Below are 12103 nucleotides of genomic sequence, written 5' to 3'. Positions count from 1 at the left end.
TAGAATGTTTATACCGAAGACATTGCATTGATACTGTTCATATATTAATATATATTCTAAACCTAATTATTTATATTCCAATCTATTTATTGTAATATATATCTATTTATTTGTCAAATTATCAGTTAATTCTAGTAAGCTTCACTGTGTGAAATAAAATATCAGCACATATAAATATAAAATATATAACTATATATAATATAAGAAAAAGGCACATGTTTTGCAATGTTCTATTGTGGTTAGGGTATCAAAAGTAACTGTGTTTGAAAGTATTATTCCATTATTTCTACCTCAGTGTTTGGTAGAGTTGGACCTAAAGCTTTACCATTTGTAGATTTACAGCCTAGAAGCAAGAGGAAACACTGTGATTAAAACATTACCAATTTAAGGCCTAATATCGAGGAGAAACATATAGACTTCTCTTGTACCTATGAAAATATTTCGTGAAAGAAAGGCAGTAGTGTAAATTCCTGCCTGGTTGGATAGTAGACTGGCCAGGATATTAGATAATCATGCATATGAATTTTTTTTCACCTTCTTGGCTTTAGCTACTTTTGAAATTTTAGGTATAACAAACAATTATATTTTGATAAAATACCTTCTAGTCTAAACGATTCTGTCTTAACTGTTCATCTCTCTATGATCCCTATTAACTAAGATTAGTTTTTTTCCAATAAGGAAATCTATGCTGTCAGGGTAAGATATTCTGGTTGGTCTGTTGCTACATGGAAGAAGAGTAAAGGGTCAGGTAGACATTTGTGCCAGTAAGACCTCATTTAGGAAATTTTAAGCTGCAGAAGTTTAGATGTAGCTCTTAAGCAAGGCTTATTTTGAATCCATTAGCTCCACAAAGTTATCTCAGTTGATAAATAAGTACTTGAAAAGCCATCACCTTTGGACCTAGCTATAAAGGCTTCAAAGTATGATCAAACTTAAATGAAAAAGACTTAAAATAGTCATTGAAAAAAATTGCAAATCTGAGCAATCGACCAAACAATATAAGTTTTACAATATACACAGAATTTTAGAGAAGTAAGATCAATAGCATTTTAGGAACAATAAGTTTTCCTGGTTACAAACAGTCAACCAAGCATATATGCCTTTATAAAGACTGCATCATTAACTACATAAATTTACAGGATACTACATGCTTCAGCAGCACATTTACCCAAATTACAACAATATAAAGATTAACATGGCACTTGCACAAGGATGATATGAAAATTTGTGAAGTATGCCATATTTGTCATTCTTCAGATGCCAGAAATGAAAAACAGTTATTAAAAATGATTACAAAAATACAAATGTAACAATACATGTAATTAATTGAACTAAAAGTTAGTTTGACATCAGTGTATTAAATCCTCACCTTAGAAAGGCCTTTATATAGCATAATCTTTACAAAACGTTTGAAATTAGATAACGTTGTCATTTTTTCCCAAAGAAATAACATAGTATAAGGACCTAGGAAAAAAAGGAACGTTAAACTGTTTCTATATGGAATGCTATCTGAAATAACACATTTAATAATGAACCTATATATTATAAAACAATGTAGAATTCAAAGTATTATATCTAAGAGAGAATGAAATAGATTATGGATATTATACAAACAAAATACAGATTATTTAAAAATATACTTTTTTCAGACAAGCACCAGAAATATCTTTAGTTTCTGTACTACTCATTTCAACAGATAAGTTAAAAATGATTTCTGATTTAAAAATCACAAACTCTGCAGAAATCATTATAGATGTATACAAACAAATCTTGAATACATTTTGACATCAAAGTCAGGCAATTCACTTGAAGAATACCATGGAGTCCACGTGTCTCTTTAGGATATGAACCTAAACAATAATCTAATACTACAGAGTTGAGGGAGATGAATTGCCCTCCTGAATAATTTACTTTTGGGTCAAATAAAAGCAGGCTTGCAAAAAGAGAATAGACTTTACAGAAACATGATGAGTTGATGTAAGTAGCTGCTTTTTGTTAATTTGTGAACTAATTCAGGGAAACAGAGTACAGCAAGGTAAAAAAAAAAATAAAGAAGGTCACATTGAAATACTCATTGGTGTGTGTGATACTGCCTGGGCACTATCCCTATGATTCTGTGCCCAAGGATAGTTGTCTAACACTCGAGCCACTATTCCATTCTGATTTTTTAGAGATAATCACATATATTTTCATGATTGGACTGGCTTTGAACAGTGGTCTTCAGATCTCAGTCTCCTGAGTAGCTAGCTAAGTGGATTCAGCCTCTGAGTTTCTAGTTAAAATTCTGACTGTCCTGTATGCTTCACTGCTCTTTTATTCTTTTCCTGCGGTAATCAGAAGCATAACTAATATACTAATATATGTCTAATTGCTTTAAAAATAATGTTACTGCTTGGCACCAGGGCCTCCCATCTCTACTCTTAACTATTTAGGAGGCTTGAGAACATATCCCAGGCAAAATTTTAGTGGACTTTCTTCTCAATCTATAGCTGGTGCATTGGATCATTTCCACCATCCTGCACTATCTAAGAACTAAGATTGGAAGGACTGCAGAATCCAGACCAGCTAAGGTAGGAAGCTAGACAAGATGGTGTACAACTCTGATGCCATTGATGATTGGAAGTTTAAGAGGACAGATAAGGTGCATGTTCTTGTAGAAAAGGAATCACTATCCTAAAATTAACCACTGATATTATGCCAGCCTAACCAGAAAAATACCCAAAGTTGAAATCCCCACAATTTTCCACAACCAAAATAATTATATACATTAACAGTCCAAAACTTAGTACAATGTGTCCTTTATTCTAATATCTTTATAAGATTATCATACGATGTGACAGAATAGTTCTACATCATATTATGATATATTTAAAAACACCTAGAAAATTCTTTCACATTTATGAAGTGCAAAAGAATGGCAAATTGCCTCATTTCTTACGTATTTGAGTATCACTAAAAATTCTTGTAGAAAAAGTTCCGGGAAGATGGCGGAGGAGAAGCTGGAGGCTAAACAAGCTCTTGCATAGAAAGCAGTTTTATTGTTCCAGTGAACAGTCCTAAGCCAGAAAACCACACCAAGTGTGCCACCACAGGAAGACAGTTATTCCAGAGAGGGAAAATCCAGGCAAGGAGACAGATCTGAGCACTTGCCAGCGGCGGTGGTTGCTGAGGCCAGCCTTAGCCGCCCTACCTGCAACACAGAGAGTCCAGGACAAAGGCTCCAGACGAAGCAGGTGAGCGGATTCTACTCAACCCCAGCGAAAGCTGACTAGAAGCAGATATTTTTATCCTGCAGTTTACAGACAAGGGACAACCCAGGAACCAACACTCGGTGTGAGTAGAAGCCTGGCAACCTCATTCCTTCTCAGGGAACAGAGGAGGGAAGGCCACCCCTCACCCCTCACTACCAGAGATCTTTGATACTGACAAAGGCCTGGCTGAGCAGCTAGCTCCAACTCAGGCCTTGGAAGAAAACAAGAGTCATGTAGCAAGTCACAGGAACCTAACCTGATCTGTTAGGCTCAGCTCCACCCAGGGAAAAGTCACCCAGCCTGGGGCCAGCAAGTTCTGACAGCCCCAGGAGTAGATTTCTTCACTGGATAAACAGAGCCAGAGGCTGCGCCTCCCTACAGCAGCCTTGAAAATCAATTGAAATTCAGTAAAATTAAACCCTGAGAAAGGCTCCAGGCTGGGCTCTGTGAGTGTCTCACAAGCTAGCCCCTCAGGGAAAAGCTACTGTTTGCTGAAAGGCCTCAACTCTATCCAGAACCTAGCCTCATCACAGTATCTCCAAACTAGAGGAAACACCCATCTCCCACTTTTTTGATACTCACAGCAGATCTTCCTCCCATTGAACAAGCCTGGGAGGAGGATCACAAAATCCTGGGTAAAGCAGAGCATTTTTCTACCTGCTCAAACTAACCGACTTAAGAAACCAACCAAGCCACAGGAAAATCAAACACCACAAACAGACCAGAGACTCCAACTACAGACTGGTTAATGACACAAGGGAGATACAGGATCTTCCCAATCCCCCCAAAAAATTAAAGAACTCTTTTTTTAGTTTTTTATAAAAAAATTTTTTCCTAAAACTTTTTTGTAATTTTAATTTTTAACATTTAAAAAATTTGTTTTCTATTAACTTTTTTTTCTTCCTCTTATAATTTTTATTTTCGGGGTATGAGTGTGTATGCTTTTTTTCTTGTGTTTTTTTTTTCTTTTCTCTATAATTTTTTTTGTTTAGCTCTACTAATCTTTGATCCTTTTTTTTCTTTCCTTATCATTCTTTTCACCTTTTCTTTTCTTTTGTTCTTCTTTACGTGACTTAATTGCTATTCTGCTCATCCTCAGATATACCCATAGTTGATTATTAGACCTTATCACCTATTGTGTACACACTTAATCCAGAAATTTATTACTCAATTCAAAACCAGTACTACTTCTTTATATCTATATAATATTTTAAGCATTTCTAATTTTAAGATTTTCACATCTACTTTCTATCCCTACCCTAATCTTATCCTAATCAAATTGTTCTCTGAATATTATGTCTGCATTTTGCATAATTTTTGTTTTTAAGTGTTTCACTTTTTAATTTTTAATATTTGTTCTTCTATTTTATACCTTGTATCATTTTTTCTCTTTCTTTTCTTTTTTCTCTCTTTCTCTACTATCATTCTATCCAACCTATTTCCCGCTTTGAGATTAAGACTTAGTTAAGTTTACTCACCCTCTGCCTTTCCACATCCCTGTATTCATATTTTTACCCACATCTCTCCCTAAACCTGATAATTTCTGGTTTGCCAAATTCATCTTTGTGGTTCGTAGACCATTAATACATAGTTGTTTGATGTTGAATAGATATATCTGTTGAACTAGAGTGTATCTTCAGACTTTTACGGTGCAACTACAGACATTGTTTGATGCTTAACTTAAGATAGTGTTCTAGCACAAAACTGGTGTTACTTTCATCCCAAATGTCCAGGGCAAGCCAGAAAAACACAAGAAAAATGGCAAGTTTGAGTATCCTACACCCACTCATGATACTCAGCAGACAGAACAGATAATGAACAATCCATTGGAGAGTTCCCAAAAAGCTCTACAAACACTACTGGAAAACATGGTAAATGAAAAGATTGAAAACCTAAAAAGGACACTGTATGAATGTGATAGAGAGAGAGAGGAGACAAGCCAAAGGTCAATACAGGAATATCATGAGCGTGAGAAAGCAACTCAAAGATTGATACAAGAATTGCATGAGCAGCTCAAGAACACTCAAAGAGAAATAAAGAAATGGCAGGAGCAGGCTGAGACCAGTCAAAGAGATAGAAAGGATTTGGGGAAACTGGCCAAGAACAGACAAAGAGAAAGAGGAATGGCACGAGCAGGCTAAAAGTACTCAAAGAGAGCAACAGGAATCACGTGAACGTGAGGAAGCTAATCAAAGAATAATATAGAAATTTAGAGGGCAGGATGAGAATACACAAAGATCACTAAAGGTAATCATGGAATCCATAAATAGAGAGCTGAAAGAACTCAGGGAGTCCACAAAGAGAATGCTGAATGCAAACCAACAGAAGGAATGGGAGTCCACGGAAACCATAACCAATCAACTAGGTTATTTGATAATAAAAACTGAACACCAAATTAAGGAAGTAGAGAAGTTCATACAAGATCTACAACAAAGCTCCAACAAAGAATTTGAAGCCATCAAAGCCAACCAACTAGAAGGAAAAGAAATAAAAAAACAAAGTAGAAAGTCTTGACAGTAGGTTAGACCATGCAGAAGATTGAATCTCAGGATTGAAGACAGCCTAGATATTATAGAGAAAGCACATATAACCATCCAAGAAAAATCCAAGAAATATGATAGACCTATTCAACACTTTGAAGACACCATCAGAAGGCCTAATCTGAGGATAATGGGTGCAGAGGAGCACCTAGAGACAGAAGTTAATGGTCTAGGAAATTTGTTTCACAGCATCCTAGAAGAGAAATTCGCAAACGTGCAAAAAAGTTAGGCCTATTCAGATACAAGAAGCTTTTGGAACTCCAAATAGGCCAGACCAGAACAGGACATCCTATTGTCACATAATCCCCACAGAATCAATTCAGACCAATGAAAACATCCTTAAATCTGTCAAGGAGAAAAGATCAATCACCTATAAATGCAAACCAATTAGAATCACCTCAGATATCTCAGCAGAGACGATCAAAGCAAGAAAAGCCTGGAAAGATGTATGCCATGCCCTAAAGACAAACAACAATCAACCAAGAATACTGTACCCAGCTGTATTCTCCTTCATAACCGAATGGCAACTAAATACCTTCCATAGCAATGAAAAATTGAAACAATATATCTCTACCTAACGAGCCCTACAAAAGATTCTTAAAGATGTCCTACACATAGAAAACCAACAAGACCACAATAGAGGCCAAGAAACTGCACCCAAACTGAGAATCCAAGAACCATAGCAAGAACCTAGTTGCCCCAGCCCCCAAGAAGGATAAAATGGCAGGAACTCCCAAATACCTCTCTGTCCTATCTCTTAACATTAATGGACTTAACTCTCCAATTCTCGACAGACACTGTCTAGCTGGATTAAAAAGCACGATCCTTCTATTTGCTGCCTTCAGGAATCTTGCCCCCCCAAAAAAAACAAACACATTTTCAATGTGAAAGGTTAGAACAAAATCTACCAAACAAATGGCCTCCATAAACAAGCTGGAGTTGTAATCCTAAAATCAGATGAAATAGATTTCATATTAAAATTAGTAAGAAGAGATAAAGAAGGTCGCTACATATTAATTAATGGATCTTTCCTTCAGGAGGATATTAAAATTCTAAATATCTATTTGCCAAACAACGGAGTACCCAAATTTATCCAAGAATTATTACTTCCCCTCAAATCCCACATAGATCCAAAGACATTAATTGTTGGGGACTTTAACACATCACTTTCCCCACTAGATTGATCAACTCGGCAAAATCTCAACAGAGAAACCGAAGATATAAACAACTGCATAGATCAACTAGATTTAACAGACATCTACGGAATATCTCACCCAACAGCTTCAGAATACACGTTTTTCTCAGCAGCACATGGAACATTTTCCAAAATATACCACATTTAAGGACACAAAGCGAACTTGTCCAAATTAAGAACATTGAAGTTATACCTTACATTCTCTCAGACCACAAGGGAATAAAATTAGAACTCATCACCAAAAGCCACCAAAGAAATTCCTGTAACACATTGAGGCTGAACAACACACTGCTGAATCACTAGTGGGTCATGGAAGAGATTAGAAAGGAAATTGAAATGTTCATGATATTCAATAAAAATGAACACACAAACTACCAGCTCCTCTGGGACACAACAAACCAGTACTCAGGGGCAAGTTTATAGCTCTGAGTTCCTACATGATCAAATTGGTGAGATCTGAAACCAACAAACTAATGAGGCATCTGAGCCTCCTTGAAAACAAGCAACAATATAAATCCCAAACCAGTAGATGGAAAGAAATAATTAAAATTATATCAGAATCAAATGAATTAGAATCCAACAAACTATAGAAAGAATCAATCAAACAATGAGTTGGTTCTTCGAAAAAAACAAAATTGACAAACCCTTAGCAAATATTATCAGAAAAAGAAGAGAACACACCCAAATAAATAAACTTAGAGATGAGAATGGAAACATTACTACAGAAACAACCAAGATTCAGAACATTATAAGGGAATACTTCTCAAAACTTTATGATAATAAGTTTGAGTTAAATCATCTTAACAGGCCCATATCAAGTATTGAAATAGAAACATCAATAAGAGACCTCCCATCTAAGAAAAGCCAAGGACCAGATGCTTTTACAGCAGAATTCTACAAGGCATTCAAAGCAGAGCTCATACCAATACCTCTCCAACTCTTCCATGAAATTGAAAGTGAAAGTTCACTACCGAATTCATTCTATGAAGCCATCAAAACCCTCATCCCAAAACCAGGCAGGGACTCATCAATGAAAGAGAACTATAGACCCATTAATGTGATAATCATTGATGCAAAACTTGTCAACAAAATTTTGGCCAATCAACCTCAAAAGTTCATCCAAAAATAATACACGATGATCAAACAGGATTCATTGCAGGGAAGCAAAGCTGGTTCAATATGGGCAAGTCAATTAATATAATTAATCACATCAACAAGGGCTAGGATAAGGACCACATAGTTATTTCAATAGATGCAGAAAAAGTATCCAACAAGATCCAACTCCCCTTTATGATGAAGGTTCTGGAAAAATCAGGAATCCATAAAACAATCCTCAAAACAATAAAGGCTGTATATGACAAACCTACAGCCAGCAATATACATAATGGTGAAAAACTAAAGCCATTTCCTCTTAACTCAGGAATGAGACAAGGATGTCCAGTCTCTCTATTGCTATTCAATCTAGTATTAGAATTCCTAGCTATAGCAATAAACAAGATGCAAACATAATGGGGATCCAAATAGGGAAAGAAGTTAAACTCTCCTTCTTTGCAGATTACATGATCTTTTATTTAAAAAATCACACAGAATCCACTCCCAAATTACTCAAATCTTTGGCAAAGTAGCACAGTATAAATTTAAATCTCAAAAATCAATTGCTTTTCTGTATACCAACAATGAGAAAACTGTGGCTGAAATTGGGAGAGCAATTCCATTCTTAATAGTGCACAAAAAATAAAATATCTAGTAATTAACCAAAGAAGTGAAGGACCTCTATGATGAAAACCTTAAAAACTTGAAAAAGGAATTCAAAACAGAACTTAGAAAGTGGCAAAACCGGAAGGAGATGGGAAGATGGCGGAAGAGAAGCTGGAGGCAAAACAAACTCTCGTATAGAAAGCAGTTTTAGAGTTCCATTGAACAGTCCTAAGCCAGAGAATCACACCAAGTGTTCCATCACAGGACAGAGAGATAGGCCAGAGAGGGAAAATCCAGGCAAGGAGACAGATCTGAGATCTTGCCAGCAGCTGCCGCTGTGGCAGCAGCGAAAGCGGCAGCGGCGGCCACAGACGCCATACCTGAAACAGACAGAGTCTAGGACGAAAGAGCCAGATGCAGCGGGCTAGCAAATTCTACTCAACACCAGCCAGAATCGACAAGGAGCAGACATATTCATCCTGCAGTTCCCAGACCAGAGACGACCCAGGAACCAAGACTCGGCCTAAGTAGAAGCCTGACATCCTCACTCCTTCTCAGGGAGCACAGGAGGGAAGGCCACCCCTTTCCCCAGTACCGGAGATCTTCATCTTGGATACCGACAAAGCTCGGAAGAGCTGCTAGCTCCAACTCAGGCCATGGAATAAAACAAGGATCATTTAGCAGGTCACAAGAACTTAATGGCGTGACCTGCCAGACTCAACTCCACCCAGGGAAAAGTCAGCCAGTTCTGGCGCCAGCCCTAGGAGTGGCTTTCTTCATTGGGTAATCAGAGCCAGAGGCTGCCCCTACCTTTAACAGCCTCGACATCAGTAAACAGAAACCATGAGAGAGGCTCCAGGCTGGGCTCTGTGAGTTTCTCATAAACTAGGCCCCGGGAAAAGCTACTGTTTGCTGAAAGGCCTCAACTCTACCCAGAACCTAGCCTCATCACAGCATCTCCAAACTTGAGGAAAAAGCCATCTCCCTCTTTTGTGATACTCAAAGCAAACCCCCCCCCCCACATTGCACGAACTTGGGAAGAGGATCAAAAAATCCTGGGTAAAGCAGAGCATTTTTCTGCCTGTCCAAACAAACAGACTTAAGAAACCAACCAAGCCACAGGACCATAAGCAGACCAGAGACTGCAACCAGAGGCTGATTACAGACACAAGGGAGATATAGGATTTTTCCCAACCCTCCCCAAAAAATCAAAGAACTGTTTTTTTTTACCTCTTCATGTTTTTTTTATACCTTTTACAAAAAAAAATTTATTTTTTAAAACGTTTTCTAATTTTTAATTTTTACCTTTTTTGAAAAAAATTGTTTTAAAGTAACTTTTTTCCCCCTTATAATCTTGATGTTAGGGATACATATGTGTGTGCATTTTTCCTTCTATTTTTTATTTCTTCTTTTAAATTTTTTTTCTTTTTGTTTTTTGCATAGCTCCATTGAACTTCTGATCCTTTAATTCTTTCTTCCTTATCCTTCTCACCTTTTCCTCTCTTTTGTTCTTCTTCATGGGAATAAATTGTTGTTCTGCACATCCCCGATAAACCCTAGCTGAATATTAGACCCTATCCCCCATTGTGTACACACTTAACCCACAAATTTATTACTCAATTCAAAACTACTGAGATTTAAATTCCTTAATAGCAGTAGTACCTCTTTATACCTATAAAATATTTTAGGTATTTTTATTTTTAAGTTTTTCACATCTCCTTTATATCCCTCCCCTTCTATCATTATATCCACATTCTTTGAATAGTTTGTTCTCGATCTGCATATTATTAATTTTTATTTTTCTATTTTTTTCTGGTCTGTTTTTATTCTGTTTTTCTTCTTGATTTCTCTCTCTCTACTTTCATCCTATCCAAACTATTTCCTGCTTTGAGATTAGGACTAGTTAAGTTAACTCTCCCTGTGCCTTCCCACATCACTATATTCCTATTTTTTACACACATCTCTCCCTAACCCTAATAATTTCTGGTTTACCAAATTCTTCTTTGCGGTTTGTAGCCCATTAATATATAGTTGTTTGATGTTGAATAGAGGTATCTGTTGAACTAGATTGTATCTGCAGTCTATTGACTGTGCAAATCCAGACTTTGGTTGATGCTTGCCCTAAGATAGTGTTCTCGCACAAAACTGGTGTTACTTTCATCCCAAATGGGCAGAGTAAGCCGGAAAACCACAAGAAAAATGGCAAGTCTGAGTATCTCCACTCCCACTCAGGATAATCAGGGGACAGAAGAGATAATGAATAATCCAGAGGAGATTTCCCAAATAGTTCTACAAACACTGCTGGAAAACATGGTAAATGAAAAGATTGAAAACATACAAAGAACTCTGTATGAGCGTGATAGGGAGAGAGAGGAGGCAAACAAAAGGTCAATGCAGGAAAATATTGAAAACCTACAAACGATTCTGTATGAGCGTAGGAGGGAGAGAGAAGAGGGAAATCATGAGCATGAGGAAGCTACTCAAAAACTGATACAGGATTTGCATGAGCAATTGGAGAATACTCAAAGAGAAAGCAGGCATGGCATGAACATGCTGACAACACTCAAAGAGAACTATAAGAATGGTATGAACATGAGGAAGCTAAGCAGAGAGTAATACAGGAATTGAGAGAGCAGGATGAGAATACACAAAGATCACTAAAGGCATTCATGGGATCCATTGACAAAGAGCTGAAGGAAGTCAGGGAGACCACAAAGGGAATGCTGAATGGAACCAAACAGAAGGAATGGGAGTCCAAGGAAACCATAACCAATCGACTAAGTGATTTCAGAATAAACACTGAACACCAAATTAAGGAAGTAAAGAAGTCCATACAAGATCTAAAACAAAGCTTCAACAAAGAATTTGAAGCCATTAAAGCTGACCAATTAGAAGGAAAGACATAAAAAACAAAGTAGAAAGCCTTGACAGCATGTTGGACCATGCAGAAGATCAAAACTCGGGGACAGAAGATAGCCTAGATATTATAGAGAAAGAACATACAACCATCTAAGACAAGTACAAGAAATATGATAGATCTATCCAATGCTTGGGAAACACCATCAGAAGGCCTAATCTAAGGATAATGTGTGTAGATGAGCATCTAGAAACAGAAGTTAATGTTCTAGGAAATATAACAGGATCCTAGCAGAGAACTTCTCAAACATGCAAAAAGATAGGCCTATTCAGATACAAGAAGCTTTTATCAGTCCAAATAGATAAGATCATAATAGGACATCCTACCATCACATTATAATCCACAAAGGACCAACTCAGACCAAAAAGCTGTGAAGGAGAATAGATTAATCACCTATAAAGGGAAACCAATTAGAATCACCTGAGATTTCTCAGCAGAGACAATCAAAGAAAGAAGAGCCAGGAATGATGTATGCCAAGCCCAAAAAACAGACAACTATCAA

The 12103-nt window shown here is 36.9% G+C and overlaps 1 pseudogene; it reads left to right on the top strand.

The window, feature by feature from the left end:
- The first annotated feature begins 1147 nt into the window (after window positions 1-1147).
- LOC138820388 (U6 spliceosomal RNA) lies at window positions 1148-1247 on the top strand (annotated as a pseudogene).
- Window positions 1248-12103: the final 10856 nt, after the last annotated feature.

The sequence above is a fragment of the Dipodomys merriami genome, unplaced genomic scaffold (genome assembly GCF_024711535.1).
Source record: "Dipodomys merriami isolate MVZ:Mamm:240054 unplaced genomic scaffold, mDipMer1.0.p SCAF_873, whole genome shotgun sequence".
NCBI lineage: Eukaryota > Metazoa > Chordata > Mammalia > Rodentia > Heteromyidae > Dipodomys > Dipodomys merriami.
This window is presented reverse-complemented; position numbering and strand designations above follow the sequence as displayed.